This window comes from Salmo salar, unplaced genomic scaffold (genome assembly GCF_905237065.1).
Source record: "Salmo salar unplaced genomic scaffold, Ssal_v3.1, whole genome shotgun sequence".
Classification (NCBI taxonomy): Eukaryota; Metazoa; Chordata; class Actinopteri; order Salmoniformes; family Salmonidae; genus Salmo; species Salmo salar.
Window position 1 is genome coordinate 179,580 of NW_025548103.1, and position 24,197 is coordinate 203,776.

General features: G+C 39.2%; 2 long non-coding RNA genes and 1 pseudogene across 2 annotated transcripts; 1 reads left to right on the forward strand and 2 right to left on the reverse strand.

Annotated features, from left to right (window-relative positions):
• Positions 1–24,197, forward strand: part of LOC123732661 (NLR family CARD domain-containing protein 3-like) — a 233,042-nt pseudogene that overhangs the window by 179,051 nt on the left and 29,794 nt on the right.
• LOC123732665 (uncharacterized) lies at positions 1,280–2,547 on the reverse strand. Its single transcript, XR_006763338.1, has 3 exons — positions 2,487–2,547; positions 1,647–1,763; positions 1,280–1,339 (listed from the first exon to the last, which is right to left on the reverse strand). It is a non-coding gene; the product is annotated as an uncharacterized lncRNA (long non-coding RNA).
• Positions 2,650–7,873, reverse strand: LOC123732663 (uncharacterized). The gene is made up of 3 exons (XR_006763336.1): positions 7,801–7,873; positions 4,057–4,161; positions 2,650–2,721 (listed from the first exon to the last, which is right to left on the reverse strand). It is a non-coding gene; the product is annotated as an uncharacterized lncRNA (long non-coding RNA).

Genomic DNA, 24,197 nt, shown 5'->3' on the forward strand with positions numbered 1-24,197 from the left:
GTTGGAGATTCTTGATTGTTTGGTTTCCATTGAGAAGTGATTGAGAAGTTCAATCAAAGTGTTTTTGTCCCCTTTCATCAAATTCAGCTCCCGGAAAGGGAATGAAAACACAAATTGGACATCCTGATTTGCTTTTCCTTCAGCCCAGTCCAGAATGAACTTCTGGACAGAGACTGTTTTTCCAATGCCAGCGACTCCCTTTGTCAGCACAGTTCTGATAAGTTTGTCTTGTCCAGTTAAGGGTTTGAAGATGTCGTTACATTTGATTGCAGTCTCTGGTCTTGCTTGTTTCCTGGTTGTTGTCTCAATCTGTCTCAGCTCATGTTCATTATTGACCTCTCCTGTTCCTCCCTCTGTGATGTAGAGCTCTGTGTAGATCTTATTGAGAAGTGTTGGGTTTCCTTGTTTAGCGATCCCCTCAAATACACATTGGAACTTCTTCTTTAGATTAGATTTGAGTTCACGTTGGCAAATCACAGCAAGCTCATCTGAATGAAGAAATACCACAGAGGATATTAATATTACATCTGTTTTCATGCCTACAGTATTGTAGGACTGTTATAAAGTTTAAATTATAATAATTTCTTCTCTTAACTGACTGTTTAAATGTTTCCATTATGTTATTATTGGTATTATTGATGATATTATTAGTGTTGTCCCTCCCTCCTCTCTCTCTCTCTTTCCCTCTCTAATTGTCTCTCTGTCCTCTGTCTCTCCTCTTCTCTCTCTCTAAATTAATCACCACAACACATCCCTGCTGCTACTTGATGAGGTCACAAGGTGTTGCGTTAAGGCTGCTACAATATCATTGTGTTTCACAGCTACTTTAGCTGTACTTTAGCTACAGCTTTTAAATGTTATAAAACATCATTCAACATGAGGCAGACAGATCTTACATTTCTCCAGTGTGTCAGCAAGCTCCTTCTGGTTCATTTTCCTCAGGATGTGCAGTGTGATCTTCAGAGCCCCCTCTCTGGCACTGCTCTCCTGCTTCTCATCTTCAGCATCCACCACTTCCTCATCCTGCTTCTGACTCTCAAAGCCTTCTGGGAGTTCTGGACTAAGAATCCTCTTGAACATCTTCAGCTCGTTCTTCACAAATGTCATCATTTTCTCTTCAAGCATCTGAAATAAATAAAGTAAATAAGTTAAGCAAGAGAAGAAATGCTTTCTCATTAACACATTCATGAATAATTGACAGATAAACTTTACTTGAGGTAAACAAAAACAAATGTACATAACAGGACCACATACACTGAATATAGAGTCCAGGTCTGTTTGATGACTCTGGGAAGACTGACCACTGAGAATCTCTGACTCTGATCTCTCCTGTTGGTTTCTGTGGACAAAACATGAGATTACATCTCCTCAACCAGGGAGTACACACACACACACACACACACACACACACACACACACACACACACACACACACACACACACACACACACACACACACACACACACACACACGCAGGGAGGGAACGTTGTGTTTGTTTAATATTGTTTTAGGACTATGAAAATGGACTAAAGGATTAGCCTATGGATTATGAAAACAACAAAAAGAATTGTGAAAATGGGAGAGGAGAAATGACTAGAGACAGTGTTGTTTAACTCACTGACCATGACCCATGAGTTCTTCTTACCTTTGTTCAGTAGAAACGTCTCCCTCTCTAAAGAATATAGGAGGCTCCATAGACTTGTCACTCTTCATGGACACACAGCTGGGTACAGGGGAGGCTGGTCTCTCCTGCTTGATTGGTCTTCAACACAACAGAGACAAACATTACATCTCTCATCTACTCTGATCTCAGATGGGGAAACATAAGAAGAGTTCCAAAACGCTACATATCTCTTTACAGAAATGAGCTTTTATTGTTTAAAGAAATTATGTATTAATTATTACATCTCTCACAGACAAGGATTTGTTTAAAATCTATCACTTGATGGTTTCATTGCAGAGAGACAAAAATCATGTTTTTTTATGCAAAATGCTATATATCTCCCTCACTCTCAAATGTGACCGACCGGCTCAATTTGGTAATTAACTGAATAACTACATATATAGTGTTTTTGGTTTATGTAAGTTTAATTGTTTGTTATGCTATAAATTGTTTTTTTATGGTTGTAAGTGATAAAATTAACAAGAACATGGTATATTTTTCAATTCTCAGTAATTACTACTTTAGTAAGGAATAACACATTTTTTCAGTACTACTGCAGTTGCTAAATAATTCCAATAGATGGGAACATAAGACCACAATGACATTTCAGAATATTAGTTTAGTTTTCTCCCTGGATACACCACCACTCCCGACGCTTCCTGCAGAACCCCTGCAGTACCTCCGCAGACCCCGGATTGAGAACCCCTGATTTAGCAGATGCTCTTATCCAGAGAGATTTACAGTAAGTGCATTCACCTTATTAAGATAGATATTTATTTAGGAAATAAACTTAATGAATTATTCATAAAATTGTTATCTCACCTCTTAGCTTTGGTGTTATGTCCCCCAGAGAGATGCATTTTGGAGGCAGGGCCCCTCTCCTCTCTCTCCACAGAGAGATGCATTTTAGAGGCAGGGCCCCCCCTCCTCTCTGTCCCCAGAGAGACTCATTTTAGAGGCAGGGCCCCCCTCCTTCCTCTCCCCAGAGAGACTCATTTTAGAGGCAGGGCCCCCCTCCTCTCTCTCCCCAGAGAGACTCATTTTAGAGCACTGACCCCTGTAAACAGAGATCCAGCATGTTGGTTGTGGTTAACACAGTGACAACTAAACAGAGATCCAGCATGTTGGTTGTGGTTAACACAGTGACAACTAGTTCTTGACTGTCAATTGTTCTCATGTATTCATTATTTCTTAGAGAAATAAAACATTTACTAACAGACACATAGAAACAGTCAGGTGATTTAATGCATCACATGAACATGTAGTTGTGACATTTCATCTTCATGGTAACTGTCAATAATAATAATAAGTCACTGTTTGTTAAGGTAGTAATAGACAGAACAACAACAATAATAATAATAATAATAATAATAATATTAATAATAATAATAATAATAAGTCAGTTTGTTAAGGTAGTTATAGACAGTACAGCAACAATAACAATAATAATAATAATAATAATAATAAGTTACTGTTTGTTAAGGTAGTTATAGACAGTACAGCAACAATAATAATAATAATAATAATAATAAGTCAGTTTGTTAAGGTAGTTATAGACAGTACAGCAACAATAATAACAATAATAATAATAATAATAATAATTACTCTCTGTTTGTTAAGGTAGTTATAGACAGTACAGCAACAATAATAATAATAATAATAATAATAAGTCTCTGTTTGTTAAGGTAGTTATAGACAGAACAGCAACACAAGGCCATGTCTCACACTTATTTGTATTCACTAACAGTAGGCTATTTATTGTCTTTCAATCTGTTCTTTTCTAAACGTATCTGAGAATGTAGACAGAAGGGCTAAAACGGACATGATTGATCCGAGGAGGAAATTGTTGATCCATTCAGAAAGGTTTTTGCATCAAGTGAGAGAGGTTATATTATGTAAAGTAGACTAGGTTATAATGTATAATAGCAGTTTGTTTGTGATATGCAGATCAAGGTCTATACCTCGGCTATAGCCTACATATCATAGATGACCAGCCTAAACCTGTTCAGATCAACATAATGTTATAGTCCTACCAGTAGCAGGACAGAGAATGTACTGTATATAACCTACATATCATAGATGACCAGTCTAAACTTGTTCAGATCAACATAATGTTATAGTCCTACCAGTAGCAGGACAGAGAATGTACTGTATATAACCTACATATCATAGATGACCAGCCTAAACCTGTTCAGATCAGTTCACAGAGAACATCAGGTTTGTCTGCATGATAAGTGATCATAGCCTTATAATAGTTTGTAGGTAGTCTAGACCAACAGTACGAGAGTCTGCCCGTCTTTCCTACATACCAACACATTTATTCAATGTTACCGAGAAATATGTGCCACAGTTTCAACAGCCATTTTTGTAACTGCGTAGACAACACACTTACTTTCACGTTCATATGAGGAAATCACAAAACTTCTGACAGTCACTGGTGCAGCCGCCTGTTTTCTTGCAGATGAAGTAGCTTTCACAGGCAGCTCATTCAACCAGCCTAAACAACAGGAAATACAAGATGTCAAATGGTCAAAAGTGAATCTCAATAGAGCCATATTCATTAGAGAGGTATATTGCTGCAGATGTTGGATCTTAATTTGAGCCAGTTTGCTACACCAGGAAAATAATCCTGCAGAAACAGGACATTTGAATTATTGTGTGGATTATAATTAATGAACAGTTTTAAAATGGAAAAGTGGAATTTATCATCTTCAGAAACCTTTTCTAAAGTTTAATTACACTCAAATATACTACAAGTTTAGTTTTTCTGCAACAGGGTGATCAAATTAAGATCCTACATCTGTACAGATTTTATGTCTTTATCTGAAAAGGGCAGTTTGAGTTATTAGGAATAACATTGCAACTGTCAGCTGATGTAAACCTCTGTGATTGGATGTTATAGACCCCCATACATATCCCCATGTACAATTATGTGTACAGATGTAGGATCTTAATTTGATCACCCCCACTGCAGAAGAACTTTCCAGCAATGCAGGAAATGTAAAACTTGTAGTGTATTTGAGGTTTAAAAAGGCTTCTGAAGTCTGTAATTTCCACTTAGAAATTTCAGACTTGAGTTTTCTGTCTCAGTAGTAGTAGACTGTTAGGAGTGTTTTACTGTCATTCACTATACTAACATTACACCAACCTGTCTCAGTAGTAGTAGACTCTTAGGAGTGTTTTACTGTCATTCACTATACTAACATTACACCAACCTGTCTCAGTAGTAGTAGACTGTTAGGAGAGTTTTACTTTCATTCACTATACTAACATTACATTTCAAGACTGGGCATTCAACTGAGACTGCTCTTCTCTGTGTCACGGAGGCTCTCCGCACTGCTAAAGCTAACTCTCTCTCCTCTGCTCTCATCCTTCTAGACCTATCTGCTGCCTTTGATACTGTGTACCATCAGATCCTCCTCTCCACCCTCTCCGAGCTGGGCATCTCCGGCGCGGCCCACGCCTGGATTGCGTCCTACCTGACAGGTCGCTCCTACCAGGTGGTGTGGCGAGAATCTGTCTCCGCACCACGTGCTCTCACCACTGGTGTCCCCCAGGGCTCTGTTCTAGGCCCTCTCCTATTCTCGCTATACACCAAGTCACTTGGCTCTGTCATATCCTCACATGGTCTCTCCTATCATTGCTATGCAGATGACACACAATTAATCTTCTCCTTTCCCGCTTCTGACAACCAGGTGGCGAATCGCATCTCTGCATGTCTGGCAGACATATCAGTGTGGATGACGGATCACCACCTCAAGCTGAACCTCGGCAAGACGGAGCTGCTCTTCCTCCCGGGGAAGGACTGCCCGTTCCATGATCTCGCCATCACGGTTGACAACTCCCTTGTGTCCTCCTCCCAGAGTGCTAAGAGCCTCGGCGTGACCCTGGACAACACCCTGTCGTTCTCCACTAACATCATGGCGGTGACCCGATCCTGTAGGTTCATGCTCTACAACATTCGCAGAGTACGACCCTGCCTCACACAGGAAGCGGCGCAGGTCCTAATCCAGGCACTTGTCATCTCCCGTCTGGATTACTGCAAATCGTTGTTGGCTGGGCTCCCTGCCTGTGCCATTAAACCCCTACAACTCATCCAGAACGCCGCAGCCCGTCTGGTGTTCAACCTTCCCAAGTTCTCTCACGTCACCCCGCTCCTCCGCTCTCTCCACTGGCTTCCAGTCGAAGCTCGCATCCGCTACAAGACCATGGTGCTTGCCTACGGAGCTGTGAGGGGAACGGCACCTCCGTACCTTCAGGCTCTGATCAGGCCCTACACCCAAACAAGGGCACTGCGTTCATCCACCTCTGGCCTGCTGGCCCCCCTACCTCTGAGGAAGCACAGTTCCCGCTCAGCCCAGTCAAAACTGTTCGCTGCTCTGGCACCCCAATGGTGGAACAAGCTCCCTCACGACACCAGGACAGCGGAGTCAATCACCACCTTCCGGAGACACCTGAAACCCCACCTCTTTAAGGAATACCTAGGATAGGATAAAGTAATCCTTCTAACCCCCCTTAAAAGATTTAGATGCACTATTGTAAGTGGTTGTTCCACTGGATATTATAAGGTGAATGCACCAATTTGTAAGTCGCTCTGGATAAGAGCGTCTGCTAAATGACTTAAATGTAAATGTAAATTTATTTATCTACACACTTTACAATAATCCCAGGCAGGATTCTCACCTTGAAACTTAATTGAGATTTTTTCTGTTCTGTTGTGTATATTCTGATGGATGAGGCCTGAGCTGGAATGTGAAGCTAACTGAAGCTGGCTAGCTTTAGAAAACCAGTATATCAAGCCTGTATCATAGTATACCCCTCAGGCTACGTTCAGGTTTCAGCAAGAGGCAGGTATCAACATGCCGAGTCGTAGGCTACAACCTGGGTTGTATTCATTAGTTTACTCCACAGCCAACAGTTTTAAGATGTTAAATAAAACATAAACCGTTTACTCTAAACGCTGTACAATGTGACCTAAACGGTTTCTGTTGCCGAAACGTTTTGCTACGGTGGGCACTAATGAATACACACAAACTGTTTTGAGGAAGTGTAAGTTGTTGTTAGTCTCTCGAACAATATTTTTTTGTCTCTCTTTCACACAACATACCTTCCTGAGTGAAAAGAGTTAACTGTAGATTATAAAGAGAACATGTTTGTTTGTTGCTTGTTGTGTTTTAAGCCTGTTTAGAGAAGACAAGTCTATAGACCTATGATACAGTACACTCTTAGAATAAAGGGTTCCAAACGGGTCCTCCGGCCGTCCCCATAGGAGAACGCTTTTGGGTTCCAGGTAGAACCCTTCTGGCTTCCATGTAGAACCCTCTGTGGAAAGGGTTCTTCACGGAACCCAAAAGTGTTCTACCTAGTACCAAAAAAAGGGTTCTACAAAGGGTTCTCCTATGGGGACAGCCAAAGAACCCTTTTAGATTGTAGATAGTGTAGGAGCGATCACCCTGGGGCACACAGATTGGCACAGAACGAATTCACCCCACGCATCTAATTTATATCCAAAACATTTTAAGGAGAGAAGGACTATTATAACACTGTCCACCAAAAATATAATTAACTATATGAATACACATAACAATATCATCAACTATATTAATACACATAACAATACCATCAACTATATTAATACACACAACAATATCATCAACTATATTAATACACATAACAATATCACCAACTATATTAATACACACAACAATACCATCAACTATATGAATACACATAACAATATCATTAACTATATGAATACACACAACAATATCACCAACTATATTAATACACACAACAATATCATCAACTATATTAATACACATAACAATATCAACTATATTAATACACACAACAATACCATCAACTATATGAATACACATAACAATATCATAAACTATATTAATACACACAACAATATCACCAACTATATGAATACACACAACAATATCATCAACTATATGAATACACACAACAATATCATAAACTATATTAATACACATAACAATACCATCAACTATATTAATACACATGACAATATCATCAACTATATTAATACACATGACAATATCATCAACTATATTAATACACATTACAATATCATCAACTATATTAATACACATGACAATCGTCGTCTTACCTTTTATCTCTCAATAGAAACAGAGTCTGAATGATCATTCGGTCGTTGAAAGTTACTTTCGTTTGCTCTGCTCATTTACATATCAGGTTCTACCTGTTCTCTCTCCGAGTCCCTCTCTCTTTACAGCTCTTACAATGAGCCTTGACAAACATTCTACAACTGTCTGGAACTCTATTGGAGAGATGTAACACCATTCTTCCACAAGAAATTACATCATTTGGTGTTTTATTGATGGTAAGTTTTCAATTGTGTTGAGACTCTGACCTGTCCAATGAGCCACATTGATTAAAGAATCCTACAGTACCAAAACACCCTCTCTCTCTCACACACACACACACACACACACACACACACACACACACACACACACACACACACACACACACACACACACACACACACACACACACACACACACACACACACACACACACACACACACGCGCGCGCGCAGTGCAGTAATTAGAATCCCAGTCTACTGTACACTCCCATCCTCTGCCTCTCTCCATCACTTTCTCTGTGTCGTCTGTTGCTGTCTCTGTTGGTGGGGGTTAGGCCTACTACAATACAACATTCACAACATGACAACACAACTACATAACACCATTAAATACAGTTGGTTACTACAATACAACATTCACAACATGACAACACAACTACATAACACCATTAAATACAATTGGTTACTACAATACAACATTCACAACATGACAACACAACTACACAACACCATTAAATACAGTTGAGGATTACTACAATACAACATTCACAACATCACAACACAACTACATAACACCATTAAATACAGTTGAGGGTTACTACAATACAACATTCACAACATCACAACACAACTACATAACACCATTAAATACAGTTGAGGGTTACTACAATACAACATTCACAACATGACAACACAACTACACAACACCATTAAATACAGTTGAGGATTACTACAATACAACATTCACAACATCACAACACAACTACATAACACCATTAAATACAGTTGAGGGTTACTACAATACAACATTCACAACATGACAACACAACTACATAACACCATTAAATACAGTTGGTTACTACAATACAACATTCACAACATGACAACACAACTACATAACACCATTAAATACAGTTGGTTACTACAATACAACATTCACAACGTGACAACACAACTACACAACACCATTAAATACAGTTGAGGATTACTACAATACAACATTCACAACATGACAACACAACTACATATCACCATTAAATACAGTTGGTTATTACAATACAACATTCACAACATGACAACACAACTACATAACACCATTAAATACAGTTGGTTACTACAATACAACATTCACAACATGACAACACAACTACATAACACTATTAAATACAGTTGAGGGTTACTAAAATACAACATTCACAACATCACAACACAACTACATAACACCATTAAATACAGTTGGTTACTACAATACAACATTCACAACATGACAACACAACTACATAACACCATTAAATACAGTTGGTTATTACAATACAACATTCACAACATGACAACACAACTACATAACACCATTAAATACAGTTGAGGGTTACTACAATACAACATTCACAACATGACAACACAACTACATAACACCTTTAAATACAGTTGAGGGTTACTACAATACAACATTCACAACATGACAACACAACTACATAACACCATTAAATACAGTTGGTTACTACAATACAACATTCACAACATCACAACACAACTACATAACACCATTAAATACAGTTGGTTATTACAATACAACATTCACAACATGACAACACAACTACATAACACCATTAAATACAGTTGGTTATTACAATACAACATTCACAACATGACAACACAACTACATAACACCATTAAATACAGTTGAGGGTTACTACAATACAACATTCACAACATGACAACACAACTACATAACACCATTAAATACAGTTGGTTACCACAATACAACATTCACAACATGACAACACAACTACATAACACCATTAAATACAGTTGGTTACTACAATACAACATTCACAACATGACAACACAACTACATAACACCATTAAATACAGTTGGTTACTACAATACAACATTCACAACATGACAACACAACTACACAACACCATTAAATACAGTTGAGGATTACTACAATACAACATTCACAACATGACAACACAACTACATAACACCTTTAAATACAGTTGAGGGTTACTACAATACAACATTCACAACATGACAACACAACTACATAACACCATTAAATACAGTTGGTTACTACAATACAACATTCACAACATCACAACACAACTACATAACACCATTAAATACAGTTGGTTACTACAATACAACATTCACAACATGACAACACAACTACATAACACCATTAAATACAGTTGGTTACTACAATACAACATTCACAACATGACAACACAACTACATAACACCATTAAATACAGTTGGTTACTACAATACAACATTCACAACATGACAACACAACTACATAACACCATTAAATACAGTTGGTTACTACAATACAACATTCACAACATGACAACACAACTACATAACACCATTAAATACAGTTGGTTACTACAATACAACATTCACAACATGACAACACAACTACATAACACCATTAAATACAGTTGGTTACTACAATTCAACATTCACAACATGACAACACAACTACATAACACCATTAAATACAGTTGGTTACCACAATACAACATTCACAACATGACAACACAACTACATAACACCATTAAATACAGTTGGTTACCACAATACAACATTCACAACATGACAACACAACTACATAACACCATTAAATACAGTTGGTTACTACAATACAACATTCACAACATGACAACACAACTACATAACACCATTAAATACAGTTGGTTACTACAATACAACATTCACAACATGACAACACAACTACACAACACCATTAAATACAGTTGGTTACTACAATACAACATTCACAACATGACAACACAACTACATAACACCATTAAATACAGTTGGTTACTACAATACAACATTCACAACATGACAACACAACTACACAACACCATTAAATACAGTTGGTTACTACAATACAACATTCACAACATGACAACACAACTACATAACACCTTTAAATACAGTTGAGGGTTACTACAATACAACATTCACAACATGGCAACACAACTACACAACACCATTAAATACAGTTGAGCATTACTACAATACAACATTCACAACATGACAACACAACTATATAACACCATTAAATACAGTTGGTTACTACAATACAACATTCACAACATGACAACACAACTACATAACACCATTAAATACAGTTGAGGGTTACTACAATACAACATTCACAACATGACAACACAACTACATAACACCATTAAATACAGTTGGTTATTACAATACAACATTCACAACATGACAACACAACTACATAACACCATTAAATACAGTTGGTTACTACAATACAGCATTCACAACATGACAACACAACTACATAACACCATTAAATTCAGTTGGTTACTACAATACAACATTCACAACATGACAACACAACTACATAACACCATTAAATACAGTTGGTTACTACAATACAACATTCACAACATGACAACACAACTACATAACACCATTAAATACAGTTGGTTACTACAATACAACATTCACAACATGACAACACAACTACATAACACTATTAAATACAGTTGAGGGTTACTACAATACAACATTCACAACATGACAACACAACTATATAACACCATTAAATACAGTTGGTTACTACAATACAACATTCACAACATGACAACACAACTACATAACACCATTAAATACAGTTGGTTACTACAATACAACATTCACAACATGACAACATAACTACATAACACCATTAAATACAGTTGGTTACTACAATACAACATTCACAACATGACAAGACAACTACATAACACCATTAAATACAGTTGGTTACTACAATACAACATTCACAACATGACAACACAACTACATAACACCATTAAATACAGTTGGTTACTACAATACAACATTCACAACATGACAACACAACTACATAACACCATTAAATACAGTTGGTTACTACAATACAACATTCACAACATGACAACACAACTACATAACACCATTAAATACAGTTGAGGGTTACTACAATACAACATTCACAACATGACAACACAACTACATAACACCATTAAATACAGTTGGAATGTAGTTAGAACTCTCAAACTGTTTCCATCAAACAGAAAACAACCAGAAAGCTGGATCAACACCTTTAGATTTCTAGATGCTGCACTTTGCTTTTTCCTTACCCAGACAGCTGTTTAAGGTCCTACAAAGGCAGAGTGCAGTATCAGCATTTTAAGGGTCATAGGTCAGATCAGTGGTCATGGTTGATATGCATGGACTAAAAAACAACAACTTTAAAGCCATTTTTCTCAGATTCACTGTTTGTGTAGATGCTGTTTGTCTTTGTAGGACAGTAGTTCAGGTGGCTGTTTGTGTAGATGCTGTTTGTCTTTGTAGGACAGTAGTTCAGGTGGCTGTTTGTGTAGATGCTGTTTGTCTTTGTAGGGCAGTAGTTCAGGTGGCTGTTTGTGTAGATGCTGTTTGTCTTTGTAGGACAGTAGTTCAGGTGGCTGTTTGTGTAGATGCTGTTTGTCTTTGTAGGACAGTAGTTCAGGTGGCTGTTTGTGTAGATGCTGTTTGTCTTTGTAGGACAGTAGTTCAGGTGGCTGTTTGTGTAGATGCTGTTTGTCTTTGTAGGACAGTAGTTCAGGTGGCTGTTTGTGTAGATGCTGTTTGTATTTGTAGGACAGTAGTTCAGGTGGCTGTTTGTGTAGACTGCTCCTTGTCTTTTCTAGGGCAGTAGTTCAGGTGGCTGTTTGTGTAGATGCTGTTTGTCTTTTCTAGGGCAGTAGTTCAGGTGGCTGTTTGTGTAGATGCTGTTTGTCTTTTCTAGGGCAGTAGTTCAGGTGGCTGTTTGTGTAGATGCTGTTTGTCTTTGTAGGGCAGTAGTTCAGGTGGCTGTGTGTGTAGATGCTGTTTGTCTTTGTAGGGCAGTAGTTCAGGTGGCTGTTTGTGTAGATGCTTTTTGTCTTTGTAGGGCAGTAGTTCAGGTGGCTGTGTGTGTAGATGCTGTTTGTCTTTCTAGGACAGTAGTTCAGGTGGCTGTTTGTGTAGATGCTGTTTGTCTTTGTAGGACAGTAGTTCAGGTGGCTGTTTGTGTAGATGCTGTTTGTCTTTGTAGGACAGTAGTTCAGGTGGCTGTTTGTGTAGATGCTGTTTGTCTTTGTAGGGCAGTAGTTCAGGTGGCTGTTTGTGTAGATGCTGTTTGTCTTTGTAGGGCAGTAGTTCAGGTGGCTGTTTGTGTAGATGCTGTTTGTAGGACAGTAGTTCAGGTGGCTGTTTGTGTAGACTGTTGTTTGTCTTTGTAGGACAGTAGTTCGCTGTTTGTGTAGATGCTGTTTGTCTTTGTAGGACAGTAGTTCAGGTGGCTGTTTGTGTAGATGCTGTTTGTCTTTGTAGGACAGTAGTTCAGGTGGCTGTTTGTGTAGATGCTGTTTGTCTTTGTAGGGCAGTAGTTCAGGTGGCTGTTTGTGTAGATGCTGTTTGTCTTTGTAGGGCAGTAGTTGGCTTCCCTTGTACCTTAGTCTGCCTCCTGTCTCTCCTATCTCCATGGTTGCACCTTCCTGAAAACAATGACTCCATACTTTGCTGAAACCTGTTCTGCCAGTTCATGTCCGAATGTTCCATTGTGGTTAGCCAAAAGATGACAAGATAGTTCACACATTCATCATTCAGGGTAACTATCAAACAGATATGTCACATTTTTCTGTTTCGTCCATAACTTGTTTCCTGCTTGTAGCAGGCCGTGTTTACAGGAATCCTTTTCTCTAACTAGAAATGAAATGTGATTTCATGAGAATATTTTTCTGCAGTGAGAGTGTAATGCAAGTCAAACTGTCCTTGGATGAATGTCAACAATATTTATAAACAGCATTGTTAAATTTACTGTTGTAATTTAAAAATAATCAATGCTGTCATTTTCTATGTTAGCTAGCTTTTAAAATGTTTTATTGTCACAGACAGCGGATTGGTGCAGTGAAATGTGTTGTTTTCCAGGGTCAGCCATAGTAGTATGATAGATGCAGTGAAATGTGTTGTTTTACAGGGTCAACCATAGTAGTATGGCGCCCCTGGAGCAAATTAGGTGTAAGTGCCTTCCTTAAATTAAGGGCACCGACAGATTTTTACCTTGATGGCTTAAAGAACACTCTAACCACTAGTCTATCTGACCACACCCTAAAATAAGATAATGTTTAAGTGTTTAAATGTTGTCCATATTATTAGGATTATGTACACAGCTATTCTGCTGTACAGTTCCAAACTGCTGCTAAACATTTGGTCAGAGATGAGTTCAGACTGAAACCAGCCTTAGTATCTGTTATATCTGGGGACAAATTGTCCTGGTTCAATTATCTTCTGTTATATCTGGGGACAAAGTGTCCTGGTTCAATTATCTTCTGTTTTATCTGGGGACAAAGTGTCCTGGTTAAATTATCTTCTGTTATATCTGGGGACAAAGTGTCCTGGTTCAATTATCTTCTGTTATATCTGGGGACAAAGTGTCCTGCTTCAATTATCTTCTGTTATATCTGGGGACAAAGTGTCCTGGTTCAATTATCTTCTGTTATATCTGGGGACAAAGTGTCCTGGTTCAATTATCTTCTGTTATATCTGGGGACAAAGTGTCCTGGTTCAATTATCTTCTGTTATATCTGGGGACAAAGTGTCCTGGTTCAATTATCTTCTGTTATATCTGGGGACAAAGTGTCCTGGTTCAATTATCTTCTGTTATATCTGGGGACAAAGTGTCCTGGTTCAATTATCTTCTGTTATATCTGGGGACAAAGTGTCCTGGTTCAATTATCTTCTGTTATATCTGGGGACAAAGTGTCCTGGTTAATTACCTTCTGTTTCAGGGAAAATGGAGGGTCAAATTTGCTGTAAGTTACTGGTGTTTTCCTTGGTATTCTATCAGGCTCTGAGTTCAGGCCATCCCGACCATGACACCCTCACACACTCCATGAGACAGCCAGCGATCCCAGTTATCACCAGAATAAACATGGTACAATCCCACAGAAAAATGATGGGTTAACTAGCATTGAAATGCAAGTACCCAGATAATGGTAAGAAAGATTGAAAATAAATTATTTAAAAGCTAGAGAGAGAATATAATAGACGCTATGTGTCAGAAAGTGATTGATGATCTATTTATGTGTCTTATGTTTATGCCCTTTCAAGGCCATCCTGTCCAGATGTCCTCATGCTATTTAGGGTGTGCTTATGTAACACGATAGTGCAGCAGTAAAGCAAATGTTTGCAATAAAAAGTAATGGCCTGATAATTGATGTGTGGTGATCTTGGGAACAGTTGGGAATTTTTGTAGTGAATGGGGGAGGCCTGCATTTGAACTGTTTGAATAATGTGTGTAGTGAACTTATGGAGCTGCTGTGTAGTGAGCTTGTGACCATCTGCAGAATGAAAAATACGTTTCCGGGGTAGGTCTGCCTGAGTATAAGTAAGTGTTAGACTTGTCCTGTCAACACTACAAGCGACAAGAAACCTCAAGAGAGATAAACCCCAGAAAACTCTAAAGAAGAAAGAAATAAAACATGGATTTGTTAAGTACTGACACGCCCGTGACGACCTTTACATCAGAAGTAGGACACAGGCTAAAACATAGAGAAAGGGAGTATAAAGAGTTTAAATCATCAATATATGATGCTCCAAAAATGGTTTTCTAAATTTGAATAGAACCCAAATATCGCCTGTAACTATGTACAAATCACAGGGCTAGCTATACAGACCAGTGGTAATTTATCCTACATGTTGGGGGTGATTAGCTAGCTATACAGACCAGTGGTAATTTATCCTACATGTTGGGGGTGATGAGCTAGCTATACAGACCAGTGGTAATGTATCCTGCATGTTGGGGGTGATGAGCGAGCTATACAGACCAGTGGTAATGTATCCTGCATGTTGGGGGTGATGAGCTAGCTATACAGACCAGTGGTAATGTATCCTGCATGTTGGGGGTGATGAGCTAGCTATACAGACCAGTGGTAATGTATCCTACATGTTGGGGGTGATGAGCTAGCTATACAGACCAGTGGTAATGTATCCTGCATGTTGGGGATGATAAGCTAGCTATACAGACCAGTGGTAATTTATCCTACATGTTGGGGATGATTAGCTAGCTATACAGACCAGTGGTAATGTATCCTGCATGTTGGGGGTGATGAGCTAGCTATACAGACCAGTGGTAATGTATCCTACATGTTGGGGATGATTAGCTAGCTATACAGACCAGTGGTAATTTATCCTACATGTTGGGGATGATTAGCTAGCTATACAGACCAGTGGTAATTTATCCTACATGTTGGGGATGATGAGCTAGCTATACAGACCAGTGGTAATTTATTATATATATATTATTATATTATATGTATATATTTATTTATAATTCATTTTTGATATACATGCAGGGTTCAACAACATACCCTGTGGATATACATGCAGGGTTTAACAACATACCCTGTGGATATACATGCAGGGTTTAACAACATACCCTGTGGATATACATGCAGGGTTCAACAACATACCCTGTGGATATACATGCAGGGTTCAACAACATACCCTGTGGATATACATGCAGGGTTCAACAACATACCCTGTGGATCTACATGCAGGGTTCAACAACATGTTGGTGTATACTGACATCATATCCTATCAAAGTGTAGGAGACAGTAATGTACCAGTTCTGAGAACAGTTCATATAGATGGAAAGGATGGGGACGGAATCACTGTTAACTATGAGAAGTTACACGATGTACCTGTAAGCAAGAAATATTTTGAAAACATTCAGGATGAGATTAAAACGGATCAGAACCAAAATATTGCATTTACTTATGGTAAAATGATAGTAAAACTCCACTTTAGACTCCACTTTAGGTACACAATCACCATCTCTATCCACTATGTATTATACTATGTTGACCCGGTGGGTAATGGATTACCCGTTATTTTAATTTAACCTGTTATGGCTAGGGGCAGTATTTTCACGGCTGGATAAAAAACGTACCCGATTTAATCTGGTTACTACTCCTGCCCAGTAACTAGAATATGCATATAATTATTGGCTTTGGATAGAAAACACTCCAAAGTTTCTACAACTGTTTGAATGGTGTCTGTGAGTATAACAGAACTCAAATGGCAGGTCAAAACCTGAGAGATTCCTTTACAGGAAGTGGCCTGTCTGACCATTTCTGGAACTTCTTTGCCATCTCTATCTTTTACAAAGCATCTCTGCTCTAACGTGACACTTCCCACGTCTTCCATAGGCTCTCAGAGCCCGGGAAAAAACAGAATGTCGTCATCCCAGCCCCAGGCTGAAACACATTATCGCCTTTCTCAAGTGGCCGATCAAGGGACTGTGGGCTTAGGCCGAGGTTTTATAAATGTTTTAGACAGAGTAGAGCACAGTGTTTTAGTACTGGGGGTTTATAAATGTTTTAGACAGAGTTGAGCAGTGTTTCAGTAGCAGGGATTTATAAATGTTTTAGACCGAGTAGAGCACAGTGTTTTAGTACTGGGGGTTTATAAATGTTTTAGACAGAGTAGTGCACAGTGTTTTAGTACTGGGGTTTTTATAAATGTTTTAGACAGAGTAGAGCACAGTGTTTTAGTAGCAGGGGTTTATAAATGTTTTAGACAGAGTAGAGCACAGTGTTTTAGTACTGGGGTTTTATAAATGTTTTAGACAGAGTAGAGCACAGTGTTTTAGTACTGGGGGTTTATAAATGTTTTAGACAGAGTAGAGCACAGTGTTTTAGTACCGGGGTTTTATAAATGTTTTAGACAGAGTAGAGCACAGTGTTTTAGTAGCAGGGTTTATAAATGTTTTAGACAGAGTAGAGCACAGTGTTTTAGTACCGGGGGTTTATAAATGTTTTAGACAGAGTAGAGCACAGTGTTTTAGTACCGGGGGTTTATAAATGTTTTAGAAAGAGTAGAGCACAGTGTTTTAGTACTGGGGGTTTATAAATGTTTTAGACAGAGTAGAGCACAGTGTTTTAGTACCGGGGTTTATAAATGTTTTAGACAGAGTAGAGCACAGTGTTTTAGTACCGGGGTTTTATAAATGTTTTAGACAGAGTAGAGCACAGTGTTTTAGTACTGGGGGTTTATAAATGTTTTAGACAGAGTAGAGCACAGTGTTTTAGTACCGAGGTTTTATAAATGTTTTAGACAGAGTAGAGCACAGTGTTTTAGTAGCAGGGTTTTATAAATGTTTTAGACAGAGTAGAGCACAGTGTTTTAGTAGCGGGGGTTTATAAATGTATTGGACAGAGTAGAGCACAGTGTTTTAGTACCGGGGGTTTATAAATGTTTTAGAAAGAGTAGAGCACAGTGTTTTAGTACTGGGGGTTTATAAATGTTTTAGACAGAGTAGAGCACAGTGTTTTAGTACTGGGGTTTTATAAATGTTTTAGACAGAGTAGAGCACAGTGTTTTAGTACTGGGGGTTTATAAATGTTTTAGACAGAGTAGAGCACAGTGTTTTAGTACTGGGGTTTTATAAATGTTTTAGACAGAGTAGAGCACAGTGTTTTAGTACCGGGGGTTTATAAATGTTTTAGAAAGAGTAGAGCACAGTGTTTTAGTACTGGGGGTTTATAAATGTTTTAGACAGAGTAGAGCACAGTGTTTTAGTACTGGGGGTTTATAAATGTTTTAGACAGAGTAGAGTACAGTGTTTTAGTACCGAGGTTTTATAAATGTTTTAGACAGAGTAGAGCACAGTGTTTTAGTAGCAGGGTTTTATACATGTTTTAGAAAGAGTAGAGCACAGTGTTTTAGTACTGGGGTTTTATAAATGTTTTAGAAAGAGTAGAGCACAGTGTTTTAGTACTTGGGGTTTATAAATGTTTTAGACAGAGTAGTGCACAGTGTTTTAGTAGCAGGGTTTATAAATGTTTTAGACAGAGTAGAGCACAGTGTTTTAGTAGCAGGGGTTTATAAATGTTTTAGACAGAGTAGAGCACAGTGTTTTAGTACTGGGGTTTATAAATGTTTTAGACAGAGTAGAGCACAGTGTTTTAGTACTGGGGGTTTTATAAATGTTTCAGACAGAGTAGAGCACAGTGTTTTATTACCGAGGTTATATAAATGTTAGCACAGTTGAGTCTGTCTGCTGACCACTTTTCACCCTTGAAAGTCATGGTGGATACAACAATTGGTAGATAAACCCCTGGTTGCTGATTACTCTCAAAGTCATAAAACACAAATGTCTCTGAATGTTCATCTTCATCCAATGGCTGAATGTAGCACTCATGTTCCACTTCCTGAACCACTTCAGTGTCTTTGCTTTTCAAAGCCCCTTTACAGACAGGGCAGTGTAGGATACCACATACCTTTACAGACAGGGCAGTGTAGGATACCACATACCTTTACAGACAGGGCAGTGTAGGATACCACATACCTTTACAGACAGGGCAGTGTAGGATACCACTTACCTTTACAGACAGGGCAGTGTAGGATACCACATACCTTTACAGACAGGGCAGTTTAGGATACCACATACCTTTACAGACAGGGCAGTGTAGGATACCACATACCTTTACAGACAGGGCAGTGTAGGATACCACATACCTTTACAGACAGGGCAGTGTAGGATACCACATACCTTTACAGACAGGGCAGTGTAGGATACCACATACCTTTACAGACAGGGCAGTGTAGGATACCACATACCTTTACAGACAGGGCAGTGTAGGATACCACATACCTTTACAGACAGGGCAGTGTAGGATACCACATACCTTTACAAACAGGGCAGTGTAGGATACCACATACCTTTACAAACAGGGCAGTGTAGGATACCACATACCTTTACAGACAGGGCAGTGTAGGATACCACATACCTTTACAGACAGGGCCGTGTAGGATACCACATACCTTTACAGACAGGGCAGTGTAGGATACCACATACCTTTACAGACAGGGCAGTGTAGGATACCACATACCTTTACAGACAGGGCAGTTTAGGATACCCCATACGTGAGGTTGGGGGTTGTCTATTTTAACGTTGTAATTGCGATGATATTTTGGACATTTCTTGTTAATGTCAAAACTGCTGACAGATTTACATGCCTTGGGATGCCATGTTTCAAGTTTGTGTTTTTCGTAGCAGTAGCAGGAACGACATGTCAGATGAGAATCCTCACAAGGTGTTAGTTGTACGGTTTGCATCAGACATGTTTCATCCTGACAAACTGAACAGTTATACTGACTAGAGTGCCCCCCCCGTCTGGTGTAGCCTGAATGACATGTTGGACAAACACAGGGAGCTCCTTAGAAAGCTCTGATGTTGGTAATACCATACAACAAATGGTTGTTTTTCACATAAAAGTACAGAATATGAGGATGAGGGTTGTTCTGGGATTTCAAGCGAGCTGAATTAACTCTACTATGGTATAAAACCACAATCTGGATGTTCATCAAATGTTCTAATGTGACTATGTCAGAGAAGCCACAGGCTCCTGTATACATAGACCTACAGCCTTTTGGAGGTCACTAGCCTTTTGTAAAGCTTCTAGAGCAGTACATCCAGGAAGGAGTAAATGTGATAGACCTACAGCCTTTTGGAGGTCACTAGCCTTTTGTAAAGCTTCTAGAGCAGTACATCCAGGAAGGAGTAAATGTGATAGACCTACAGCCTTTTGGAGGTCACTAGCCTTTTGTAAAGCTTCTAGAGCAGTACATCCAGGAAGGAGTAAATGTGATAGACCTACAGCCTTTTGGAGGTCACTAGCCTTTTGTAAAGCTTCTAGAGCAGTACATCCAGGAAGGAGTAAATGTGATAGACCTACAGCCTTTTGGAGGTCACTAGCCTTTTGTAAAGCTTCTAGAGCAGTACATCCAGGAAGGAGTAAATGTGATAGACCTACAGCCTTTTGGAGGTCACTAGCCTTTTGTAAAGCTTCTAGAGCAGTACATCCAGGAAGGAGTAAATGTGATAGACCTACAGCCTTTTGGAGATCACTAGCCTTTTGTAAAGCTTCTAGAGCAGTACATCCAGGAAGGAGTAAATGTGATAGACCTACAGCCTTTTGTAAAGCTTCTAGATCAGTACATCCAGGAAGGAGTAAATGTGATAGACCTACAGCCTTTTGGAGATCACTAGCCTTTTGTAAAGCTTCTAGATCAGTACATCCAGGAAGGAGTAAATGTGATAGACCTACAGCCTTTTGGAGGTCACTAGCCTTTTGTAAAGCTTCTAGATCAGTACATCCAGGAAGGAGTAAATGTGATAGACCTACAGCCTTTTGGAGGTCACTAGCCTTTTGTAAAGCTTCTAGAGCAGTACATCCAGGAAGGAGTAAATGTGATAGACCTACAGCCTTTTGGAGATCACTAGCCTTTTGTAAAGCTTCTAGATCAGTACATCCAGGAAGGAGTAAATGTGATAGACATATTGCAAAACATAACTGATTACCAGGATTGTTAACGTTTATGAGATATGTCTTCATATTTTTTATGATTTCTGATTGCGTGAGACTATCTAGTTTCCTTCTCTGACCCCCTCCTCCTAGGGGTCGGCAGATTATTTGTATAACAAGTTCTAAGGTCCTATCAGCTATGATGGATAAATTAGATTGAACAAGACGTGAGGTAAAACAAGTGATACTGTGTTCTGCAGACTATCACCACATATTTCAAGCTGTAAGACATCCTGAGGTTCAGCTAAATCTGTAGTCCTTTCTAAAAGTTATCCTAGACTATCCAAAATCATCACATAAAAAAACTGCAAAATCATGGCTCTGATTCATACATGTGAAATTAGAAAACTGACGAATCTCTGTATTGTTAAATTTATTGCGATGCAAAACATGGACACTTCTATCAAGACCGTCCCCCATCTGATTGATTACACAATTTACCAATTCATCAAAATCAACGTGAGGTTGCTCATTGTCATCATGTATAGGAGTTATAGGTGTGTGGTTGCTCATTGTCCTCATGTATAGGAGTTATAGGAGGTGTGTGGTTGCTCATTGTCCTCATGTATAGGAGTTATAGGAGGTGTGTGGTTGCTCATTGTCCTCATGTATAGGAGGTGTGTGGTTGCTCATTGTCCTCATGTATAGGAGTTATAGGAGGTGTGTGGTTGCTCATTGTCCTCATGTATAGGAGTTATAGGAGGTGTGTGGTTGCTCATTGTCCTCATGTATAGGAGTTATAGGAGGTGTGTGGTTGCTCATTGTCTTCATGTATAGGAGTTATAGGAGGTGTGTGGTTGCTCATTGTCCTCATGTATAGGAGGTGTGTGGTTGCTCATTGTCCTCATGTATAGGAGGTGTGTGGTTGCTCATTGTCCTCATGTATAGGAGTTATAGGTATAGGTATAGGAGTGTGGGGGGGGCTGAAGACAGTGTGCTCTCAATCATTTGGTTAATTAAGGATATAAGTTCATTGGGGATCTGTGATAATGTGTGATCATGTGTACGGGTTATTGGAGTTGGGTGTGTGTGTATGTGTGTGTGTGGCTGCTGAAGGCGGGGTGCTCTCATTAATTTGGGGTTGTAGGGGCCATGTGGATGTGTGTGGGGGTGGTGTTGAAGGAGGGGTGAGCTCATTCATTTGGTTAAATAATTTGGTTAATTAAGGAGATCAGTTGTGGGGGGACCTGTGATAATGTGTGATCATGTGTATGAGTTATAGGATGGGGGGTGTTGTGTGTGGGGGGTGGTGTTGAAGGAGGGGTGAGCTCATTAATTTGGTTAATTAAGGAGATCAGTTCTGGCGTTATTCTAGAAGTATCCATGTTACATATGGCTTTTATCGTTTGTTTGGGTGTTTTTTAATCAGATTGATGCTTATCAAGCATGGTATGTTTTTATGCCAGATGGATAGGTCTTGACTGTACTGACGTCTTAGTAAAGCAACCGTTTGTTTGTGTAGCTGGACCTCTCTGTCTTTTAGAGTCCTGTAAAAGGCTGTGAGAAACCTATCTAGTAACTGGACCTCTGTCTTTTAGAGTCCTGTAAAATGCTGTGAGAAACCGATCTAGTAACTGGACCTCTGTCTTTTAGAGTCCTGTAAAAGGCTGTGAGAAACCTATCTAGTAACTGGACCTCTCTGTCTTTTAGAGTCCTGTAAAAGGCTGTGAGAAACCTATCTAGTAACTGGACCTCTCTGTCTTTTAGAGCCCTGTGAGAATCTGTGAGAAACCTATCTTGAAGATCTGTATCCTGATCAGTGTCCTCATTGATGATATCTTCAATCAGTAGAGGCTCTACCTCAGAAATGATTGTATCAAGCTGTTTAGCTGCATCATACATCAACACGTCATCCTCATCAACACATCATCCACATCATCCTCATCATCCTCATCAACACATCATCCTCATCAACACATCATCCACATCAACATGTCATCCTCATCAACACGTCATCCTCATCAACACATCATCCACATCATCCTCATCATCCTCATCAACACATCATCCTCATCAACACATCATCCACATCATCCTCATCATCCTCATCAACACATCATCCTCATCAACACATCATCCACATCATCCTCATTATCCTCATCAACACATCATCCTCATCAACACATCATCCTCATCAACACATCATCCTCATCCTCATCAACACATCATCCTCATCAACACATCATCCTCATCATCCTCATCAACACATCATCCTCATCAACACATCATCCTCATCAACACATCATCCTCATCATACTCATCAATACATCATACTCATCAACACATCATCCTCACATCATCCTCATCAACACTTCAACCTCATCAACACATCATCCTCATCAACACATCGTCCTCATCAACACATCGTCCTCATCAACACATCGTCCTCATCAACACATCGTCCTCATCAACACATCATCCTCATCATCCTCATATCATCCTCATCAACATATCGTCCTCATCAACACATCGTCCTCATCAACACATCATCCTCATCATCCTCATATCATCCTCATCAACACATCGTCCTCATCAACACATCGTCCTCATCAACGCATCATCCTCATCAACACATCATCCTCATCAACACATCGTCCTCATCAACGCATCATCCTCATCAACACATCATCCTCATCAACACATCGTCCTCATCAACACATCGTCCTCATCAACACATCGTCCTCATCAACACATCGTCCTCATCAACGCATCATCATCATCAACACATCGTCCTCATCAACAGATCATCCTCATCATAGCTCAACCCTTCATCAGA